The sequence below is a fragment of the Silene latifolia genome, chromosome Y (genome assembly GCF_048544455.1).
Source record: "Silene latifolia isolate original U9 population chromosome Y, ASM4854445v1, whole genome shotgun sequence".
In the NCBI taxonomy this organism is placed as follows: domain Eukaryota; kingdom Viridiplantae; phylum Streptophyta; class Magnoliopsida; order Caryophyllales; family Caryophyllaceae; genus Silene; species Silene latifolia.
In genome coordinates this window covers 242193416-242217421 of record NC_133538.1, presented here as the reverse complement: position 1 = coordinate 242217421, position 24006 = coordinate 242193416, and the positions used below count along the sequence as shown (strand labels likewise).

General features: G+C 38.7%; 1 non-coding gene across 1 annotated transcript; it reads left to right on the top strand.

The window, feature by feature from the left end:
- Positions 1-1181: 1181 nt before the first annotated feature.
- On the top strand, positions 1182-1287 carry LOC141635908 (small nucleolar RNA R71). The gene has a single exon (XR_012540562.1). It is a non-coding gene; the product is annotated as a small nucleolar RNA R71 (small nucleolar RNA).
- The last annotated feature ends 22719 nt before the right edge of the window (positions 1288-24006 follow it).

Here is a 24006-nt window from a genome sequence, read left to right as displayed (position 1 = left end):
CTTCAAATGCTTCTTTCCTCTCGAACGAGATCTTTCTGGCGACATTTCACTCGATCAAGCACTAGCAGGCTCTCGATCGAGCTGTTCTTTATCAGCATTACTCAATCGACCAAAAATACCATTCGATCGAGCAGGTTCTGCAACAAAATCACTCGATCGACCAAAAATTTCATTCGATCAAGTAAAATCTTTTTCCTGATCACTCGATCGAGTGGAAGTTTTACTCGATCAAGTCCTTTCTTCAGCACTTTCACTCGATCGACCCCTAGAAATTAGTCGATCGAGTACTTTCTTTTTCGTCAGCTCTTTTTCTTCGACAGAACACTGTTCATCAGCAGTGATTACCTTCCCCGGGTCTTATTTCGGTCTTTCATATGAATAATCGCTCCTCAAATTGATTAAATTCACCGTCTCATGTGGATTCTTATCGGCTTGTGACGTTAAATGTCCCGGTTTCCTTGTGGAATGGTTCGCGGCTAACTGGGCAACTTGAGTTTCAAATGCCTTGATATATGCATCTTTTTGTTGACCACAGTTGCCATTGCTTCGTCAAAGACCGCAACATCGTCTTCAACTCACCTAGCTCACTTAACCCACCCGAAGATGATGCAACTTGATTAGGTGTAGGAAAGGAAGGAGGCTTCAAAGCCTTGTTGAGTCTTATGAGGAGGGACATATGGCTCTTCTTGTTGTGGAGGAGGGGTAGGATTGAGCGCATTTTGAATGGTCCACCTCAAATTAGGATGGAATGCCCCTTGGTTCTTATAATAGGAAACCTCTCCTTGCCTGTATTGTTGAAAAGCAAGGACCTGTTCCTTCTCTATAAGACACCAACAACAAAGTGACCGTCGTTGCTCCCATATCTCTCACATATGACAGTCTCCCCTCTAGAAAGCAAATGGACCGTCGAGGCTCCCAGTAATGTAACTCCAACTTATCAAACCTAGAATTCATGGCTTCCAAATGAGCCACAACTTGCTTATCGATTTGCATGAACTGTTCTAATACCATCACTCGGGTTTCCATACTCAGCACAATGGGTTGCCATATCTTCAATAAGAGCCCATCCTTTATCATCGTCGGTGTTCTTTTGAAATCTTTCGTTGGATGATGCATCAAGTATGGCTCTATGATCATTATATAGCCCATTGTAGAACTGATTGGACAGGAACCATGGATCAAAACCATGGTGAGGAATAGACCTCACCAACCTCTTGAAACGGCACCAAGCTTCATAGAAAGTTTCATCCGGTGCCTGTTTGAAACTTGTGATCTTGGCCCTCAGCTGATTAGTGCGATGTGGAGGGAAATATCTCTTATAAAAAGCAAGAGCAAGGGTCTCCCAGTTTGTGACCCCCTCGGTCGTGCGGTCCAATTCGATCGACCATTCCCTGGTCAATCGATCAAAAGAAAAAGGAAACAGCACCTCCTTAATCTTCTCTTGAGTTACCCCCTTTGTGGCAGGAATAGTAGAAAAGTAGTCCATACATACCTCCATATGCTTCCTCGGGTCTTCACCTGCCACACCGCTAAAGAGATTTCTCTCCACCAGATTGATATAGAAAGGATGGATGTCAAATGTATTCCCATCCTCAGTCTGGAGATTGAAACCCTTTGGAATTGATGATGCTTTAGGCTCCGAATGACTAGCAATGTTCGGCATCTTTACTGGTTGGTTTACAGAACTGGAAGTATCTTCTTCAAAAGATGGATTTTCTAAATAGGAAATGTTTGAAGCTCGTTCGAAAGTACTCAAGTCTTCCTTTCGTGATTCTCTTTGCGACGGAGTCTATGCCCGAATGCAGTCTCTCGGCTCGAATCACCAAACTAACTCAAACCTGTCTGACCTGGGCATACACAACACTGAAAGAAAATAAATAAGAACTGCCTCAAGGAATAAAAATTCCCTGATACGGATAAAATAAACGAAACAAAGACAGATAGGGCAATTACCTCCCCGACAATGGCGCCAAATTTTTATAGGGCTGTCGTATACCTATAAAAAATAACTAACTAAACTAACTATATAGCTAGGTAAGTCAGACCAAAATTTGATAGGGTTGTCGTATACTTATATAAATTACTGCGAGACGGATATGGAAAGGTCCTTCCGGTCCACTTTCTACGCTAGACTCCCACTAACTTAACTTCCGTCCTCATCAGGGTAGTCTACTATTCATAGCAGGTCTATTTAGTCCAATCTTCCAATCCAGGATTAAATTTAACCAGATTAAAAAGGTGACTCAGAAGCGTGCACTCAACTAAGTCGGTAAATACAGTTATATTGCTATGGGGACAAAATATAACAAATAATTCATCTAACCTATTCACTACATCATCATATTTCTACCGTAGATTCCCTAATCCTAACATGAAACAGATTAGCTACTCATGCTATTAACACTGTCAATAATAATAACAAAGAATAAACCAACATTCAACATGATAAAACAATAATTAAATTGCATAAAAAGTAATTAGGGTAGAAATTAAATGGAATTAAAGCAAGTAATTAAGATGAATAAAAGAAAGATTAATATTAAAAGGGAGAAAGAGATTACAATCGCAAGACTCCGGCGTAAAGAACAAACAAATCCAAGCTAAATAACCCCGAAAACAAAGTTATAGTGAAGGGAAAAGAGAAGCGCAGTCTTTACTGTGAAAGATGAATGATAGATAAAACTTGGATAGAATCGATAGATGCTAATGACCTAGTTATTATGCGCTTAAATAGAAAAAATACTAAGTCCATAAGCTAAAACACGTTCACGGGCTAATTAAAGCCCACAACAGCCAAAACCACTCGATCGAGTAGTCTGAAACCACTCGATCGAGCATTTCTCCAGATAATCTACTCGATCGAGTAGAATTGTTACTCGATCGAGTAACCTCTAATTTCAGCGCTTCTTGATCGAGTAAAATATTACTCGATCGACCATATAATGCCATAGAAACCACTCGATCGAGTGATAAAACAGCTCGATCGAGTATTCTTCCTTCAAATCAGCTCAAACTAGTGACCGACTGCCTCGTAGATCGTTCCTTCATGCATCCCAATGCAAGATCTCACTCTGAAAAATCCCGTCTCCTCAAAATGCATGAAAAAAGAACGAAAATGGTACGATTCTACTACTTTTACGTTCATTCCTGCAAAATAGTCAAGACGAACCGAAGTGGCCAATTCGGGGGCAAAATGCAATATAAACAGTACGAAAGTACATAGAAATACGTGCTAAAATAGGCTAAAAAGACTATATAAAATGCACGTATCATATCCCGCCAATGATCCACTAGTAGTAATACTTTTTGAGGGTAAACCTAGCTAGAACAATCAGGAGGAACATCAGTAATCTCCAAACGACTAAGTACAAATGATACGAACGGTGTATATGTTTCTAAGTGTGTAAATTATTATTTGTTGCAGGTGATGAATGTTGTTTCTTCTAGCGGCGTGAATGAGGAATGAGAGGTCTATAAATCTCGTGTTTGTTGCTCTTTTAAAGCCTTCCTTGAGTTGTCGCACATGTCTCTATATTCGCTCAACCATACGCTCCACTTCTTATGAAATAGGGAGTGGTTGCTGACTTTGTCAAAGCTCCTGCTGATAACTGCAATGTTCATGCTGACCATTTCAACGTTGCTACTGGTTGTTTGTTATTTAGCTCAATCGTGGCCTTCACATTACTTGAATGTTCAGGTTTATCCCCCCTTGTTCTTCCTGGTGTCTAGCAGTCTGCTGCCTTGTCATTGATCCGTGTGCCTCTATCTTACCCAATAGCTAGTTGCCACGTCATGAAGAAAATGAGAGGGTATTTTTACCCATACAGCATGTTTTGCTAGGGCATCGACAAATTGGTTCTCTTCCGGAGGCAAGTGGAAATAGTCAATTTGGTCGAAGAATTCGGCCTCCTGGTTAATTTTTGCTTGGTATGGTGCTAGGCTGTCGCTTCAGATCATCGATGATCTGGACACTTGATTGATGATGAGTGAGAAATCATCGGGGACTCTCAACCTCTTGATGCCAAATGTTGTGGCTACTTGTAGGCCGATGAGGCATGCTTTATATTAGTGGCATTAATGGTGACGGCGAAGTCTAGTTTGACTGAGATCAGAACGTGTCCCCCTTCTGGTGATATTAGTAGGATTCCTACCCCGAAACCTCTCAGGTTTGATGCACCGTCGAAGTACAGGTCCCATGCGTTTGTGTCGGCACAAAGGATGTCTTTGTGAGGAGTGACCATGTGTCGGTCGTTGGATCCTCGTTGACGAGATTTTCTGCCAGGAAGTCGGCGACCGCCATTCCCTTAATAACCTTGAAGGGTACGAAGTTGAGGTCAAATTTGGATAGCATGAGTGTCCACCTGGACAACCTTCCGTTTACCATGGGCTTTTCGAAGATATATTTGACGGGGTCCATGTTGAAGTAGATGTGAACCGTGTAGCTGAGCATGTAATGTCGTAGCTTCTTTGTTGGCCAAAACAGAGCGAGACATTATTCTCGAGTTGGGTGTACTTGGTTTCTTATTCGATGAACTTTTTACTGATATAGTAGATGGCTCGTTCTTCGCCGTTGACTGTTTGTAATTGCATTGCTCCTATGGCCGTGTCGGTGATGGTCAGGAATAGGGAGAAGGGAATTCCTTGCTGAGGTATCATGAGGAGAGGAGGTTTGGATAGGATTTCCTTTAACCTGTCGAAGGCTTTCTGACAATCGTGTCCTAATCGGTGGCGCGGAGCTTCTTGAAGATAGGTTCGCAAATCATAGTGAGTTTAGCTATGAAGTGGCTGATGTATTGGACTTGACCGAGAATCCCCGAATCTCCTTCTCGTTCTTAGGCCGAGGCATTTGTTGGAGAGCTTTGATTTTGGTGGGATCGATTTCGATGCCTCTTGTGCTGACGACGTGTCCCAAGAGTTTTCCGGAGGTGACCCCAAATGCACACTTCTGAGGATTTAGTCTCATGTTGTATTTCTCCGAAGGCAAGCGAATATTTTTCGAAGGGCGCTGATGTGGTCATCTCGCTCTTTTGATTTGATGATCATGTCATCGACGTATACCTCCACTTCCTTATGCATCATGTCGTGTAGGAGAGTGGTGGCGGTTCTTTGATAATTTGCTCCAGCGTTGATTAGGCCGAAGGGTATGACAATGTAGCAATATGTGCCCCACTGTATATTGAATGCAGTTTTGTGCATGTCTTATTCAACCATTTTGATTTGGTTGTACCCAGCATACCCATCCATGAATGATAATAGGGTGTGCTCGGCAGTGTTGTCTACCAAGATATCAACGTGCGGTAGAGGGAAGTCGTCTTTTGGACTTGCTTTGTTCAGGTCTCTGAAGTCGACGCAAACCCGAATTCTCCCATCTTTATTGGGTACGGGGACTATGTTAGCCATCCAGTCAAAATATTCGGAAACTTTGATGAATCTGGCTTTGAATTGTTTGTCTACCTCTTCCTTGATTTTCAAGGCCCACTCAGGGCGCATGCGGCGCAACTTTTACTTCAAGGGTTTAGCTCCGGGCTTAATGGGTATCCTGTGCTCTGCAATCTCTCTGTCGATCTCAGGCATGTCTTTGTAAGACCATGCAAATACGTCCTTGTATCGTGCAAGAGGTCGATGAATTGCTGTCTTTTCGAGGGGTCAAGGGTGGCCCATATCCTAAGTTCTTGAGGTGCATTGTCGGTCCCTACGTTGATGGGTTCGGTCTCCTCAATGATGGGCGTTCTATGTTCGCGTTTGTCGAGTTATTTGGCTAGGTGAGGTGGATAGTCACTCAAGTCAAATTCCTCATATTCGTTCAGAATTGCATTGTAGTTAAATTGAGACGAGTCGTAAGCAAACTTAGCATTATTAAGTCGACCTGAGCGAAAAGCTCGGATAGGACAGACATCCCATGGGGAGTTAGAGGTGACCCAGTAGAGGAGGTGGCCCCTGGAACAAGCTCCAGGTTGCTACCTTCTGCGGGAGTAGGGGTGACTTTAGTTGACTCAGCCTGTGAGACAGCAACAAGCTTGTGATAAAACAGGGGAAAAGGGACTTTACCACGGATGTCGGTGGTATTAGGACCTAAGACAGACTCTGACTCAGACTTGTCATCAGACTCAGACTCAGACCCGGTCTCGTCTTCACTTCCCTCCTTGAACATGGGGCCTTCTCTAGTTGTGATCTTGAGAACGCGGCCTTGACGATCGGTCCACTTGACAGTCTTCCTCCAGCTTTGGATAGCTTTTTCTGGGTTAGCATCAGAGATCAAGGCAGTAGGATTGAACTAGTTGTCTTTGAGAGCAATGTTTATGATGTCCTCGTAGTTAAGGTGCTTGATGTTGTCTTTTCCGAAAAGGAGACTCACGACTTGCCCTTCTAGGCAAGGGGTCGGTTAAGACTTGATCGATGCAGCATTGGTGTTGAGGTCAGGGATGAAATAGTAGTCCTAAAAGACTTCTACACCAGGGTGCTTGACCTTTCTTATGGGTTCATAGATTGGCTCAGGAAAATCGTTGTAAAGTTCAGACTCTCTTTCGAGGATGAAATATCCGTTGAGGGTCAAGTGGTATGGGCGAGGATGACTCCTTGCTTTTTGCGCTTTTTAACGAGGAGACCCATCTCCTGGATATCTTCATCGATCGGCTCGTAGTCTACTCCGAAAAGGGATGTTGGGTACCTTTTGTTGTTTCAAGGGAGGCAAGGTGCTTTTTAGTGGGTTAAGAGGCATGCCCGGGAAGTACCCCTGGCGTATCAAGATGAGGTTGATCATGATTTTTGAGAACGGATCACAATAAAAAGGTGTTGGTTCATCGGTTAGGGCATTCACGGCTTTGAATCCCCACATTTTGTCATCGATCTCCTCAATGACTTGAGAGGCTATCCCCTTTTTCATGACAGCCTTAATTGGGGATGCAGGAATTGTGATTTTTTTCCCGTTGAAGGGGACCCTAATTTTCTAGGGAAGGGTTGATGTGATGGCTTTGGCATCATGGATCCAGGGGCGCCCTAGAATCATGTTGAATGACGCGTTGATGTCGACCACTTGGAAACTATCTTGTCTCTCCAAGGGTCCCATTGCGATGGTTAGGGTGATAAGACCTACGACCTTACGGCGAGTGCCGTCATAGGCGCGAACTCCCCGATTGGTTGGGACTAGGTCAGCTTTCTTGATCCCTAGTTTATGAGCTTTTTTGAGACGAATGACATTGACTGCAGATCCGTCATCCACCAAGATCATGGGTATGTTCTTTTTCAAGAATTGCACGGTGATGTATAGGGCGAAGTTGTGGTTGGCTCCGAAAGGAGGGATATCTTCATCGGAGAAGATGATTGCGTTGTTCAGGTCAGGGATGTCCCTAGTCATATGGGCTACCACTTCTTCGGGTGCGGAGGTGGAAGGCACTATCAGCTTCCCCAAGGCTTGAAGCAAAGCCTGTCGATGGTCGATGGATGTGGCGATTAGTTGCCTGATGGATATCTCGGCCTTGGCCTTCTGGAATTGCTTGAGAATCGAGTTCTCGGGAATCCTAGGTTGAATGTGAATGTCTGGGACGATCTCCTTCGGCACTTCAAGATAAGACAAATATTCGTCCAACTCAATGTTCTCAACCTCTAGCACATGAGAAGGGTCACTCACGTACCTCCGGAGTTGAGACACATGAAACACATTGTGTACTCGATCCAAAGCTGGTGGTAAAGCTAACCGATAAGCAACCTCGCCCACACGATCCAAAATCTCATAAGGGCACATGAAAAACATTGTGTTCTCTGATACCACTTTATAACATCTCCATACACTAAGGTGTCTTACTAAGACCACCCTAGCACATAGAGATGCGACCATCTCGGTTACCCGAGGTATAGTAATCAAAGGAGACCATAAAGAAACATATTTTCAGTTTAAAAGTTTAATGTGCGTACAACTTAACCAAAACAGAAATATAAAATACAATCGTCTCAAACTCAAATCCAAACTAAAATAAAAGTTGTCATAACAAAACATCGGAAGACAAAAAGACTCGGACTAGTGATGACTCCATCCCTAGCTAGATCTCGCGCGTACTATAAAGAAATACCTGCTAATAAACTGCTCACCATTCCCGAATGGATCACCAAAGTTTTCAAAAGATTTAAACGGGGTCAGTTACTGAATGAACAAGATAAGTAAACAACAACATCCAAATACACAAACACATTCCTCAGACTCCAACTCATCACCAAACACCTGACCACACACTAAAGTGTGTAACCCTGCCAGAATACCCATCACAACAGATATTCCACACCGCCAGTGGGGACCGCAACCGTACATCCTATGCCCCGCTCAAAACCGTAGAGTGAATAACCCATGTTCATTAATGTGCACATCCCCCTTGTGACGGGAACCACAAGGGGTGAATCAAGGGCGTGAAGCCATTCCCAAAATGACTCCACTCAACCGAGGGCGCACCTCGTGATCCACATACAGCTACAACCAAAACCACAATACCAATATAAACATGCCAAATCCATGTAACGATAAGAGTAATCACGCCACTAAAACAATCATGCCATCTTACACGCATTTACGCAGTCAACTGAGTAGGGAAACCTTACCTGAGATGGAATCACCAACAATCAAATGCAGCTGATAAAAAAGCTTCCACTACGAAATCACCTCCTGTAAACAATAATCATATAATTACAAATCTACTACATAATTACTCCAAAAAACTCCCAAATCACCCAATTAGGGTTTAACCAACATTCACTATTTGACATAAAACAATATAGGAATCTTACCCAAACGATGACGATCTCAGAAATTCGACATCCCTAGCCTTGGTTTGATAGCAAGGAGAAAAGAGGATTGAACGTTGTTTTGTTTTATTTTGTGAAAGGTTTAGAAAAGTAAAAGTAAAAGTGATAAGAACTGTCGAAAGAACTTTAAATACCTCTCCACCTTTTACTATCAAACCCGGCCGAAAATCTGTAAAATACGACTTACTTAATCGAGTACCGCCTACTCGATCGAGTTGCCTTCAAAGCCGAATGTATTCTTTAATCCGTCAAGGACTTACTCGACAGCGTAAGTCTTTCTCGATAGAGTACCCAACAACTCAAATATTTGAGGTATTACACTAGGATGAAGATCAGTGAGCTTACCGAGCGGATTTCTACCACGCTGGTGTTGAGGAATATGCATGAGATGGCACATCAGCAGGGGATAGGGACTAACCTTGCTCAGCCGGTATGGTGGAGGGGACCGGGAGATGACTCCAGGGTGTTCCATAGCTATGGGATGGATCATACTTCGTCGAGAGCCCCGAAGAGCTACGAGTATGGCTGCCTCACGGGACCGTGGGGAGCTAACTATAGTAGCCAGTTGAATGAGACCGGGAGGTGGACCGACGATGGCTACCCGGCATGGGCATATCAGGGGGAAGGGACATTCGGCACCGGTGGCGGCGAGGACATGGATGAGGATGCGAACATATGAGCTCTGTTTGATTATATTGTTTGTTTGTTGGATATTTTGTTGGATTCCTTATTATACTTAACATTTTATTTTATTTTAGATGATTGTAACCGGCCATAAGGGCAATACTTGTTTTTCCGTATTGTTGAGGTTGTTAAGACCTGGATTTCGGAGTTGGTAGTTGGTTAGATACTTGTTTTGCAGGTAAGTTTTTATAAAGCAGTGAGTGTTGGTTGTGAAATATCGAGTTCTGGTCTTTGAAACTCGGCCGAGTACCGAGTACTCGTTCGAGTTCTCGTTGGTACTCGACCAAGTACCCTAGTAATTGCGTCCATGGCTGCTTTAAAACTTGTGGTTTGATAGATTAAGTTGTTATACCTTGTTATATTCACCTTCATAGGAATCTTAGTATCTATATTGGTATGGTATTCGTATGATAGATGTGGTGACGGTAATCGGTTTGGCTTGGAATTGAGACAAAAGTGATGTGGGAATTATTGTGGATGATGGCATGATAATCATAGAGTACTTGTTGGTGTTGTGTGTTGTATACGCTTTTCCTAGCTTTGATGACTGCAAATTATTCTTATTCCGGCGTTATATGAACATGGTTACTTTATTTTTGTTCCGTACATGCTCATAACTATTAGGAAGGTAATGCGTGTCTCCGAGATTCCTGTGTTTATATATATGTACAATTCATTTCTATAGATAGGAATGAACTTCGGGAATGAAGTTTCTTTTAAGAGAGGTAGATGACGTCGCGGCAAAAGAAATTGCAAAGTTTTGCTCACGAAATTTCTTTAATATTGTTACTTTTAGTCTTAAACTGTCGTTTTCATAACTTTTAGTCGTTTTTATTTAAACTATTTTATGACATCAGTTGGTGTTTCCTAAACGGTTAATGACTTACATATAGTAATAACATAGTGGCTGCATGGTCGTCAAAATCATCTTGTCGTGTTCACGTTGGCGTGATTTGGTGTTGCATAAGTTACATGGCTTTCCTTGTCGCATGAGTACTATTTCGTCCTTCGACTTGCTTCATTGTGTTGCATTGGGAAGTGTGGGATGAACTTCGGGGACGAAGTTCCTTTTAGGGGGGGGGGGGAAGACTGTAACACCCGCCCTGTTAGGGACCCGTTGACTGACCTATTGACCAAGGCAGAGCCTTAGTAGGGGAGACGGGAGAGATTAGTTTACCAATGTAACTCGTTACTCGACCTAGTCGGGGCCACTCAGCCGAGTAGTTAAGATACTCGACCGAGTGGGGCGTACTCGGCTGAGTATATCCATACTCGACTGAGTACCTCGTCGGTCAGAGCGTTATTATAAAACGCGGAGTCTTAAACAAAAATCATTTTCGACGGTTCCTTTTCTCATTTCCCAAACCTAATATATCTCTCTCCCTCTCTCTCTCTCAATTTTCTTATCTCATTCTATACATCTTGGGTGGCCTTGAAAACTAATCCGGGAAGGGAGATAGGTTATGTTTGAAGTCATCATGTCGGGTTGTCGTCGTCGGCATCATTCTGTGTCTCAAGGTAAGTTTGTTTTTAGTTGTCGTCTTTCAGTAGATCTTGAATAGCTTAGTGATAGGATTCAGTTGCTACTTGTAGGATTCAATGTGGAGTCTTGTTTGGCTTGTATGATGGACGCACTCTCATCGAATAGCATAAAGGTAGGGTTTTCCCTACTCAATTGTCTGATTAATTGAATATAAGATGATGATGGCTGATTTATTGGCATGATTAATATGATTATTGCGATTGTGATATATTGGATTATTTGGCTTGGTTGTTTGACTGTTTATGATTCTCGAGTTGTGTCCTCGGTTGAGTGGAGTCATCTTCAAGAATTAATTCACGCCCTTGATTCGCCCCTTGTGGTTCCTATCACAAGGGGGATGTGCACATTAATGGACATGGGTTATGCGCTCGTTGCGATGAGCGGGGCTTAGGTGGGCATAGCTGTGGTCCCCACTGACGGTGAGGATTACATGTTGCGATGGGTAATGTGGCAGAACTACACATTCAGTGTGTAGTCAGGCAATGATTGTTAATGGAGTGGAGATGGATACTGTAATTGAATTGGTTGCGTTGTTTGTATTATGTAATCTTATCTTGGTTATACAGTTGACTGACCCCGTTGTTTTTTTCAAAACCGTGGTAATCCATTCGGGAATGGTGAGCAGTTGATTTAGCAGATGTTAGTGGATATGTTGCTTGCGGGAGGTGAAGGGGAATCGAGTCATCACGCTTTCTAGCTTGTAGCCACTGTAACTTATGCTTAGTAGTCCTTCAGTTGTTTCAGAGTTGTAATCTTTTCTTATGTTGTATAACCTATAAGAAACATTTAATAAAATGTTCTGTTATTTTTATTTGATATACTTACCTCGGGCTACCGAGATGCTAACGCCCTTACTTATTGGGTAAGGTCTTGTTAAGGCTCCTTGGTAAGTGGGGGTGTTACAGTATATCCATAAAATGAACTTGATAAGTTATTGAATCATACTTTGCAACTAATTAAAATAAACATGATATGTAACTATAATAAGTATTATATGGACTATATTATACATTTAGTGTACCTCCCATATAAATAAAATATACTTGATACTTTACTCAACCGTAGCTGATAATTAGTTAATAAAATAAACGTGATATGTACCGATAATTATTATTTAATGTACCTATAATATAAATTTTATTTATCTTCTATACACATTAAAATACCTATAATAAGTATTATATGGACCTATATTATTTATTAACTTTATTTCACTATATATATTTGAGATCCGGTGAGAACCACCTACATAGAGAGAGAGAGAGAGAGAGATTTGAGATCCAGTGAGAACCGTAAGAACTCTACCTTACGGATTTTTTTTCTAAAAATTAACGACATATTTGAATTCGGCATAGAATTTTATGGCTAGATAACATATTTCTTGGTCCAAAAAAGTATAAATTATTGACGGAAATCGAGCCAAGAAACATTTTATTAATTTTTATGCACCTACTACTAATTTTCATGTATCTAACAATTTTCATGCACCTAGAACTCATTTTCGTGCACCTAGAGCTTGATATTTTCATGGACCTAGAAATCGTTGTCATGCATGTAATAATTTTCATGCACTTAGTATTCGTTTCCGTGCATCTATAGCCATTTTAGTATACCTAATTATATTTTTGTACATTAAATTTATATTTTGTTAATAAAATCAATAAATTTTGTTTAGCTATACTAAAAATGTGAATAAACTAAAATAAGGGTAATGAGTCATCAAAACTTTCGGAACAAGATTTGATGATGATTTAGTAAGGATTCTCATGGTTCTCATTATGCTAGTGGTTCTCACCAGATGCTATACTAAAAATGTGAATTAATTAAAATAAGGGTAATGTTCCATCAAAACTTTCGGAACAAGATTTGATGATATTTTAGTAAGGGTTCTCACGGTTCTCATTATTCTAGTGGTTCTCACCGGATCCGGTGAGAACCACGGGTTGAGATCCTATGAGAACCCTCTTCCCATGAGAACCATGAGAACCTCAAGTTCAGAACTTTTGTACCAAAAGTATAACAAAGTTGTACTAAAGGTTCAGAACCATTGTACCAAAGGTACATGGATTTATTTGGCCACTTCTATTCATGAACTTGTGTAAGACCGTCTTAAATCAATATTTATGATAAATTTGAGATTTTGAGTCATCTTCACATAAATCATTTTGGAAGAGCGGCAGTAATTAACAGTAGAAGAAGGACTTTAAATATGACTTTTTTTTAATTTGAGGCAAGTGGCTAAAAGCTTGACGACTGGAACAAGAAGAAACATTTAAATATTCCAATTACTAGAAATTCTCAACAACCAAAATTAAAAAGAGAATATATTGTGGGTTACACTAAGTGTTCCAAGAATGTTGCACATTTCTTCCTTTTGCTTTGGAAATGATTGCTTCATGTTTTAACATATTATAAATTGATGAATTACTTTCCGTGTTGTAGGAAATGGTCACATAGATGGTACTTGTGGACTCATACGACTTTGATGAAAAATTCGCTGTGACAGTGTAAAGTATTGCCCTCGGAACATACCCTATCTTCAACATTACACAACTCTAATATGTCGGAACAACAGTCAACAACAAGCCCTCATTGATAACCAACTATGAAAACTCCAACTCGACTAATGCTAACCCAAAAAAGACCCGTTCATCTCGAAAACAAGGCAATACAAACCCAACTTCGATCTTAATATTTTTAGCAACAAACACAAGGATTTCATGCTACATTATCACCTTAATATGTTCCCAAAATTTCAGACCAAACTGAGTTAAAACGAATGCATACCATGTAACGAATGCATACCATGTAACCAGATTTTATCTACGTCGACTCAAAAACAGAGCACAACCTACTGCTACTATTCTACCTATTTACCACACGTAATTTCCGTCTATAAGTTTCATATAAAACATGTTAAAGAACTCCCAAGAAACCGTTATTCAATATAGTTATTAACTCAAACCCGACTCGGTAAATATTCATTAAACAAGCACTAAGCAAGAGGTATGTAGAACACATGAAACAAGGATGAATAAACCTGCCTATAAGTCACGAATATCTCATTATTAGAGGTGTTGCAAAGGATAAGTGGTGGTGGTGGAAACGAACTTTGTGCGTGAAAACTATCCTATGTGTAATTAATGTTGACGTCACTAATATGTATATACACATTTGCCCAGTTTCTAAATTATCCTATGTGAAATTAATATTGACATCATTTCATGTATGGTGTATAGTTCTATACCAGTATGTCTTCATATGGGTAACTATGGGAATAAGGTTAATTTATAAGTTAATTGTATTATCCGCTGATGTTTTGGTAGAAAGGCAGTGAACTTTTGGTATAAAGGTTCTGATCCTTTTGTATAAAAGTTCTGAACCTTCGGCATAAAAGTTCTGAACCCGAGGTTCTCATGGTTCTCATGAGAAGGGAGTTCTCATAGAATCCTAAATCTATCTATTTATATATATATATATAGGGGCGGGATCCCGTGCGAACTGAGTAAAGGTGCGAACCGTACGGACAACCTAGATACACTTGGTATTACTACCGGATACATTTAGTATTACTACTGGGTACATGTGTATCCAGTAGTACTACCAAATATATCCAGTAGTAATGCCAAGTGTACCTACGGTGGTATTTTGTGTATCCACCGTCACCACCATCACCACTGCGGCAAGTTCAAATGAGTCCACCTAAATAGGTGAGTACCTAAGTCCTTATCTAAGCCCGTGGATCTTCTAAAATTGATGGCTAAGATTTGAAACCTTTAAGCAATTTTTGGAATGAAACTTTAATGTTTTAAAAGTGAAACTTTAATCTGTGAATGTAACTTTAATTCTTTATGATTTTAACTTTAATTTTTTAAAGTCGTTTTGTAAATAAAAATTTAAATTTATGTATTTTTAAATATAACTTTAATGTTTTACAAGTAAAACTTAAATACTTAAAAGTATAACTTTAATTTTTTTAGGCCATTTTTAATATAAAAATTTGAATTTATGAAATAATATAATTGTGACTAATATTTATTTCATTTAACTGATTTTTGACTATAACTTTAATGGTATACGAGTGTAACTTTAATGCTTAAAAGTGTAACTTTAATTTTTTTAGGCCATTTATAATAATAAAAAAATTTGAATTTATGTAATAATATATGACTAAAACTTATTTAATTTCACTGATTTATGAATGAAACTTTAATGTTTTACGAGTGTAACTTTAATGCATTAAAGTGTAACTTTTGTTTTTTTAGGCCAATTTGAATTTGAATTATGTGATAATGTAATTGTGACTAATATTTTTTAATTTCATTGATTTATAAATGAATTTTAATGTTTTACGACTGAAACTTTAATGCTAAAAATTGCAACTTTAATTTTTTAAGGCATTTCTAATATAAAAATTTGCATTTATATAATAATGTAATTTTAATGGTTTATGTAACTTTAGTGATAATTTATGAAACTTTATTCTCTTACGAGTGTAACTAATATGGTGATTTTGGATATAATAATTTGAATTTACGTAAATTTAGTCCTTTCCGAGGGTAATTCTAGTCCATGTCACCGTAACTTTAGTACTTTATGGGTGGAACTTTAGTCCATATCGATGTAACATTAGTCTTAACCACCACCGCCGCCAACTAATAACAAAAAACACCTCATTTGTCACCCCACCCGACCCACCACAACCACCACAACCACCACGACGTCCCCCCACAGCCACCACCACGCACCACCAGATCTGAAAAAAAGGGAAAGCAGAAGGCCACACACCACCACGATATCACCACCACCACGAGCCCCACAAATGGCCACCACCAACAACAAAAACCACTCTAATCAGATCTGGAATAAAACGCAATAAAACAACAACCACCACTTCTCTAAACACCAACAACCACGGTTCTTCCTCCTTCGACTAAAACTACAAACAACACCTCCACCATCGCCTACACATAAAAAAGTGTGAACCCCCACAATAAAGCTAAGAAAATACAATAAGAAAATACGGAATTTTAGGAAATTTTCGAGACTTTTTAAAGTTTAAAGTGCGAGTTCAATAAAACCTCCAACCCGGTTAAAGTATGCGGAAAAGAAAATAAGTTCATGCAAACATGATAGTCAAAATGGGGAAAATATATCCCTCGAATGACAAGACAATAAAGGGTGAGTCTAAGCAATCCTAGTAAACAGACTACTAGTCCAAGGTGCTCACTAGCTCACACGTCTAAACCCCACCAATGCATCTTCACAAACCTGTCATTCATGTAAACATGAAAGCCACAGTCAGTGGGGAGTAACTCAAGGTTCTCTCAGCCACAAATTGTCAAAACAAACATAACAAGGAACTCAAACAGGTAAATCTTGTAAGATACTTACACATGACATGAACATCAAAATTTATATTTAAACATGGCAATTAAATGAGACAGAACAAGATAGGTCAATATTGGCATAATAAAGACTCCACTATTCATGTAAGATAATTAAATAATATGAAAGACAAGAATACGGTCATTTAGACAAAGGCACGCATTTTAAGGAAATATAATATAGATATGAGATTAGAATTCAAATCATATGAAGTAGATAAGTAAGTGATCATTCAATACAAAATACGAGAATGGAAACCATAGCCATTACTTTGAAAACCTCTTAACAAACATTGCATGGGACGTGGCTAATAATTTCACATTCATACTTATGGCTTGCATCTCGCCATAAGAACGGATGGGAACATCAATCCCGGCAATCATATCGCAACTAGAAGGCTTGCATCTCATCTCTAGTATACGATAGGACCAAGACTCTCACATCCAAACAATATAAGGCATAACTCTTGCCTTGAATGACATATGACAATAACTATAACCCAGCAAGACCTTTACTACTCATTAAATATAATTCCCCTGGTAGGACAACAATGAAGATAACAAAGACTCAGTCCTAGTCTAAATCTGGTTAGACTCTCAGGATAGTACAGTTCCTGATTCGACATGTGACAGGACAGTCCGCATCCAAGACTCGAACAACAGATCGGAAGTCGAGAACCCACAATCGGCACGATAGTCTAAAAGAGGTGGAAGATATGAGTTAAACCCATACTTGGCAAATCGGCACAAGTGGGGCGTAAGGATAACTCAAGCGGTAAGGTATAGCATAAAGGCATTATCATAAGAATACGACTTCTCACAAGTATTATTTATAATAAATCTTTCATACTTGTATTGTGTCGATAAGCATTTCATTTCATAAATATACATGCCAATTGAATAAAATATAACAAGCGGTGATGAATAATTTATGTTATGTAAAAATACGAGATAAAGAGCAACTAACTATAAATGGCTTATTCATAAGTCTATGCTATGATATTGGGTTGGCCCAATAACATGAAGCATACAAGCCCAACTAATAAAATATAATAAGCCCAACTAATAAGACATAATAGCCCAACAAATAAAACATAATAAGCCCAACAAATAAACAACACAAGTCACAAAAAAAAAAGGAACAAGGGAAAACAAAGTGAATAAGCCACCACACAAACCATGTCCACCATTAGCCGTGGCTAGGCCATGGCCGTGCTGCCAACCCACGGCCAGCCACCACAACCACCCAGCCGCCCAGCCAGGCTCATGATGAACGCGTTATTGTACGCTCTCAAACACATTTATACCCAACTACTAACATAGGAAGCAAGTCAGGGTCGAACCCATAGGACGGGGGTATTTGAATTGTTCAATATAATCGTAGTTGTGCTAAGGGTTGGCACAATTGACTGGAATTGATTGATTCTAGTCTAATGAATGCAATAAAGTAAAACAAGCAATAAAGTAAATAAAGATGTAAACAAATGATTAAATGCACTAGGATGTCATGTGTTCGTAGGGGATTCATGGTGGTGATAATACAAACATGTTTCCATAGTTGCAAGCAATTAATGTTGTAGAGAATCGAGTTAGTTTATGTCTTACGGTCCATAGGAAGATTTGGGTCCCGAAGCCGAGTCATCTAGATTGTAAAACACCTACAAGTCGGCCTACTTTCTTCCTATTCACTTCTATGCATGTTCTAACAAGACTCGAGTTGGTTTATATCTTACAAGTCTTGTTGAATAGATAAGAGATGGGTAAAAAATGCAAGGTTTTATAGTCTAGCATTTCATCAAATATAACATGTGCATAGGTTGACATTACAACAAGCAAGAAATCATAAGGTAACAAATTAGATTAAGTATGGATTTACCCCCATGTTATAGTTCCCTTAATCCCCCATTAATCCTAGCTAAGAGACTACTCACTACTCATCATGATTATTATGCTAGCAATGGTGTCAAACATCACAACACAAGTGAACATGATGATTAAGCAAGATAACAAACAAGAGATTAACAAGTAAATAAAGAGGGATTAAGAGTGTTACAAACTTGGAGAGTAAAGATGAACATAAATAAAGAAGAATCCTTGAATAAAGATGAAGACTTGTCACTTAATCTTCAAATATATACCCAAGAGATCCAAATGTAAACAACTTGAATTGACCAAGGAAATGGAATAACAATAGGAGAAACCCTTTGATTAGTGCTGGAGAGTTGTCAATTCTCCAATACAAACCCAAGAATTCTTCAAGTAACAAGCTAAATCTAAGATTGTATGAGAAATTATTGAGGAAAGATTAATGTGTAATTTGTGGAAAGATTGAAGAGTAATCTATTCTAATCTACTCCTAATGAGAGCTTAATCTAATATAAAGAAGCTTTTTGTAGTCTCCGGAATTTTTTTCCTTGATTATTACAAATGGAGTATATATAGTGGTACATCATTAGGTTAAGTAAGGGTAGATTAGTAAATAACAATGCTTAAGTGTGGAATAGAGCTTTGCAAGTCCCGAGGGACATGCGCGGATCAAGCAGCAACTCCCAAGGAAATCCGTGCATCCTGGTCTGCAAAGAAAGCTTGCTGTAGAACGATCCACTCGTCCTAGCATTGGGGCGCTCGGATTGTGTATCAACCCTAGCGGGTTGTTCTTGATCCGAGCGGATTGAACTGCAGAGTTCTCTTTCTTGCCTTTATGCCTATGATGGTTCTACATACTCTTTATTCCTACATCCTTGGTCGTCATTCTTGCCTCCTCTTTATACTAGTCCAACAAAGATCGTTAACAAGCTTCTGAATATGCACGAGAGATTGGGATTCCGCCTCATTATCTTCTTTCCTACAAGACATATAAAATGCAATAGGAAAGCAAAATAGGAAGGAATTGACGGATAAAATGGCCATGAAATACTATATTAATATGCAAAATAGGTTCAATTAGGGGACTAAATGTGCGCAATTAAGAGTCACATCAAACATCCCCAAACCGAACATTTACTTGTCCCGAGTAAAGAGGTGACTAGAACTAGACCTTTATTTAAACTATCCTAATAATATAACCGATGTGAGACAATTAGCGGGTCTCACTCCACCCCTTCAACTTACAACAAGACATCTATGAGGTAAGATGCCTTCTTGCAAGGCAAGGTGGGGTTTGCCAAAATATCGATACATCCAAGCATTAAGCACACAAAATAAGTAATGAATGCATCTACAAAAGAATAGCCACTTTCCTCATCTAAGTGGCGGAAATCATCTACAAGGGAAGCAATTTAAGGGTACACACTCCATCATAGATATTGTTTCTCCAAGCTACTAATCTAAAAGGATACCAACAAATCACCTCCAAGTTGTGTCAAACTAGGGCACTTCTATCCTCAATTGCTAAATTCTTTTGTCAATAGTAGGCTCCCTATGGTGTTAGAAATACTGTAGGATCGCGGAATTCCCCCTCTTGCCTAGACAAGAAGAAGAGTCGTCCCCTCTCCACCATGCAACAAAAATGAGATCAATGGATAAAAGGGATCAAGATGTTTTGAGTTTCACATTTGTAGTTTGCTTTTTGATTTGTTTTTCCCCCCAATTTCTTGTGGTATTTGACTTTTGAGAATAATTCCTTGCCATTTTTTATATTTAGCATTTTGATACTTGACAAATTTTTCAATCTTTGCATTTTTGAACATTTTTCAAAGTAACCCCATTTTGTAGCAAGGGTACTTTTATTGAAGCATATGAGTCTATTTTTGCTCCTCCTTTCATTTATGCAATTAGCAAACATTTGATTTTGATTTGGTACTTGAACTCAACTTGATGTTTTTGTGCCCATTCCCTTTGTATTTGACAAAACATGATGATAGTAATGTAAGAACGGTTGCATGGCTTCAAAGGTCACCTTGGAATAAACGGTAGCCAATGAGTTATCACACCACAAGGTACTCTTGACTAGGCCTTAGTCCATGGGTCAAAAGATATTAGTATGACACATCCTAAGGTGTCTTGAGAGTATTCTAGCAAACAAAGTCTCAAGGAGAAAAATTATCTACAAGGGCCTTATATAAACTTGTCAAGCTTCCCAAATAGGTAGTTTCACAAAATTTTCTAACCATGCAACTACATGCCATGATGCAACTAACATATATACAACTCTAATGCATATGCTTCTATCAACTATTAGGCCATATAATCTAGATGCAAACTCCTAACAACACATAGATACACAAACCGCAACAACAAAATACACCACATCCTCCTTGACACGTAAGCCCATCCTCCTCATATGAATAATGAAAATAAATGGAAGGGAAATAGAGATTAGAGCGATCATACCAAGTGGTCTTCACATTTCCTTGACAATGCCTCAAATATAGTGTTGTATCTATGTGAGAAGAGAACAAAAACACAAGTATATACAATTCTACACTACTAAATTAAAGAAAATGGTTTTGGTTTTTGAAATTTTCAAATATTTATGGATTTTGTTTTTATGAAATTAAAGAACATATTTTTGGGATGTTTCGAAATTTTTCAATTTTTATGCATTTTTGGAATATAAATTCCCATCCCCCACTTTATTTTGGACATTGTCCTCAATGTACATGTAGGAGTAGGAATGAAAAAGAAATACATGTTTTTGGATTTTTTATTTTTTGGAAATGAAGTACAAATGCAATGATATGATATGAATGAATGCATGCTCTAACTAAATATAATTCTATATGACATATATAACAAATGAATGCAACCTACACTATACTAGATGATGCATGATTTTTAGTAAACTATGGTCACCTATGATCAAACCTCCCCAAACCAATTTAAATACTATTTCTAGTGTAGAAATAAATAGGTTTGGTCATTAGTGACTATTGTTATAAATTATTAATCTCATATTTCGACATATTCATATATGTGACAATTAATTTAGTCATAAAATTAAATTTAGATCTTATGCTTGCAAACATGAATAAGAATAAAGAAGAAATTGTTTTCCTTACTTTGAGTTTTTGGATATATGGGCACAAATGAGTTCTCCTACTCACTTGTTCTTGAGCTTTCCTTTCAAATAGAAGAACAAGGATTCAAAGGTAGAATCCCTCCCAAAGATATATACCCAAGATAACCTCTTAAAGACTAATATTATTTGAACTAGAAGAATATTAATCTTACTAAAATTGACCCCAAAATTATTTTGGTCTCTTGCTTTTTCGGTCAAGAGAGGAGGAAAGAAGGAATAATTTTTTTCTCTCTAAAATTTCTTTAAGTTTTAGATGTTATGAATGAATAAATAACCACACATATTTTTTGTAGTGTATATTAGGAAAAATATAGAGCAAAAACCCTTGTCCTTGCTCTAGGAAAACCGAGTATTGGGGGGGGGGGGGGTGGTAATGGCCAATGCATGACCAAGATGCTCTTCACAAAAGCAACTAGGTGTGCATGGCTAGAATGTGTAGTAATCATTTTGTTTCCACTTAAATAATTAACACAAATTAAACATTACACTCCCTCCATTTTATTTATGGCACTTATATATAATGGGAAGTCCATTTTATATTTTATCATTTGTCAATTGTCACATGTCACAAGTTCCATGACATTATGTGTATAAAATATATTTTTAACAATTAAAAATCAACATATTAATAAAATATCTCACTTATAAAATTAACCTAGTAATTCATAATTACTTGTACCAAAAAGTGTTTCCGAATTATAAACTACAACATTCTGTATTTAGAATAATTTATTCATTCCGTTTTAATTGTTTCCGTAAACAATAATTTCATCCAAGTAATAGAACAATTCGATTACTTAGACCGTATCTTATCTAATCAAATTACAATGAGACACGTAAATATTACTTCCAAAATCGTCCGTCAATTTTAAGTAATTTAATTAACCCGTATCGTCATACGATCAATTAAATAATCAATTAAGAGTGTTACCCTTTAGGTATGACCTAAGGGGATCAAAAGATCACCACCGTCGCACGACAGTAATGTCAAACTCTAGTCAGCCAATCATTACCGATATGTGTGGACCAGTTGACTGTAAAATATTACTTCCCACATGTATTTTTAAAATGAGACTTAAACATGTGATCATCATTATCGACAGTTGTGATCGCATTATTGTCGGAGGACACATATTCCAACAATCTCCCACTTGTCCTCGACAAGTGTGCGTCACCAATTCTCTTGTCCTATTACTATCTCCCACTCAATGCAAGGTGTCTTTCAGGTCGTACTTGCAAGTGGTCATATCGAGAGTGGTTTCCTCGATCTGGAGAATAACTGATTGGCCGGAATTATTTACCATAGATACCTTCCGAGCGTGACCACGCATTTTGACACGGCTATCGCAACCCTATCAAAGATAAAACCTAACGGTCTCAACTAAAATGTAGCAGAGGCAGTCGAGTATCGAATCCACAGGGAGGAAATGTAATTATAGCTGTCTATTCTAGTCCTACGGTAACAGTTGGGGGTTTGATTAAAATTGATTCTAAACTAAGAGTAATAGAGCGGTAAAATACGATTTAACTATCAAGAAGAGAGGGACATGTCGGGAATTCGGTTCACTACGATAGTCTAACAACTCGGCAGTAAATGACTCGGACGAACTAATGCGAGACGGATGTTAGAAGGTCCTTTCGGTCCACTTCCTACCCTAAAATACCACTAACTTAACTTTCGTCCTCATTAGGGTAGTCTACTGTTTATAGCAGGCCTGTTTAGTCCAATCTTTCGATCCAGGATTAATTGTAGCCAGTTTAATGGGTGACATAGAAGCGTGCACTCAACTAGGTCGGGAATTACAATTAAATTGCTATAGTGACAGAGTCTCTTAATCAATTCATCCAATTCATTCACTACGTCATCATTATTCTACCGCAGATTCCCTAATCCCAACATGAAAGGGGTTTAGCTACTCATATTCTTAATTAAACTAACAGCAGATAATTTTCCAGCAGATGACATAATGAAATAATAATAAAACGCAATAATAAATAAACTAGGGCAAAGGAATAAATAAAGCAAACAAGGAATTAATGCAACAAGAAGGTTAATTATTATTAAGAGAAGAGAGGAAATTAGAATCCAAGCAAATTCCGGCGTAAAGAACTCGAAATCCAAGCAGCCAATAATCCGAAAATGAAAGTAACAATAAAGGTAAAAGGTAACGTAGGAAGTAGCAAAGAGTTCTAATGTAAAAACTTAGATGGAAAAGAGATAGTAAAAGGAATACCTAATAACCTAGTAAAACATAGGTTAAATAGATAAAACAACTAAGAGTCTTTATGAAATAAGTAAACATGGACCGATTAAAGCCCATGATGTCGAAGCCTCTCGATCGAGTGGGTTAAACCACTCGATCGACCAATATCTCAAGAAGAAGTCCCTCGATCGACCAAATGGGGACTCGATCGAGGACTTGGTCATGTGCAACTTCCTCGATCGAGCAAGGAATAGCTCGATCGAGCATCGTGAGGCTAGAAACCACTCGATCGACCAAAGAAACAACTCGATCGAGCACTTGTATCTTCAATTCAGCTCACGTCTTCACCCAAGTGCCTCGTAGTGCGTGCCATGATGC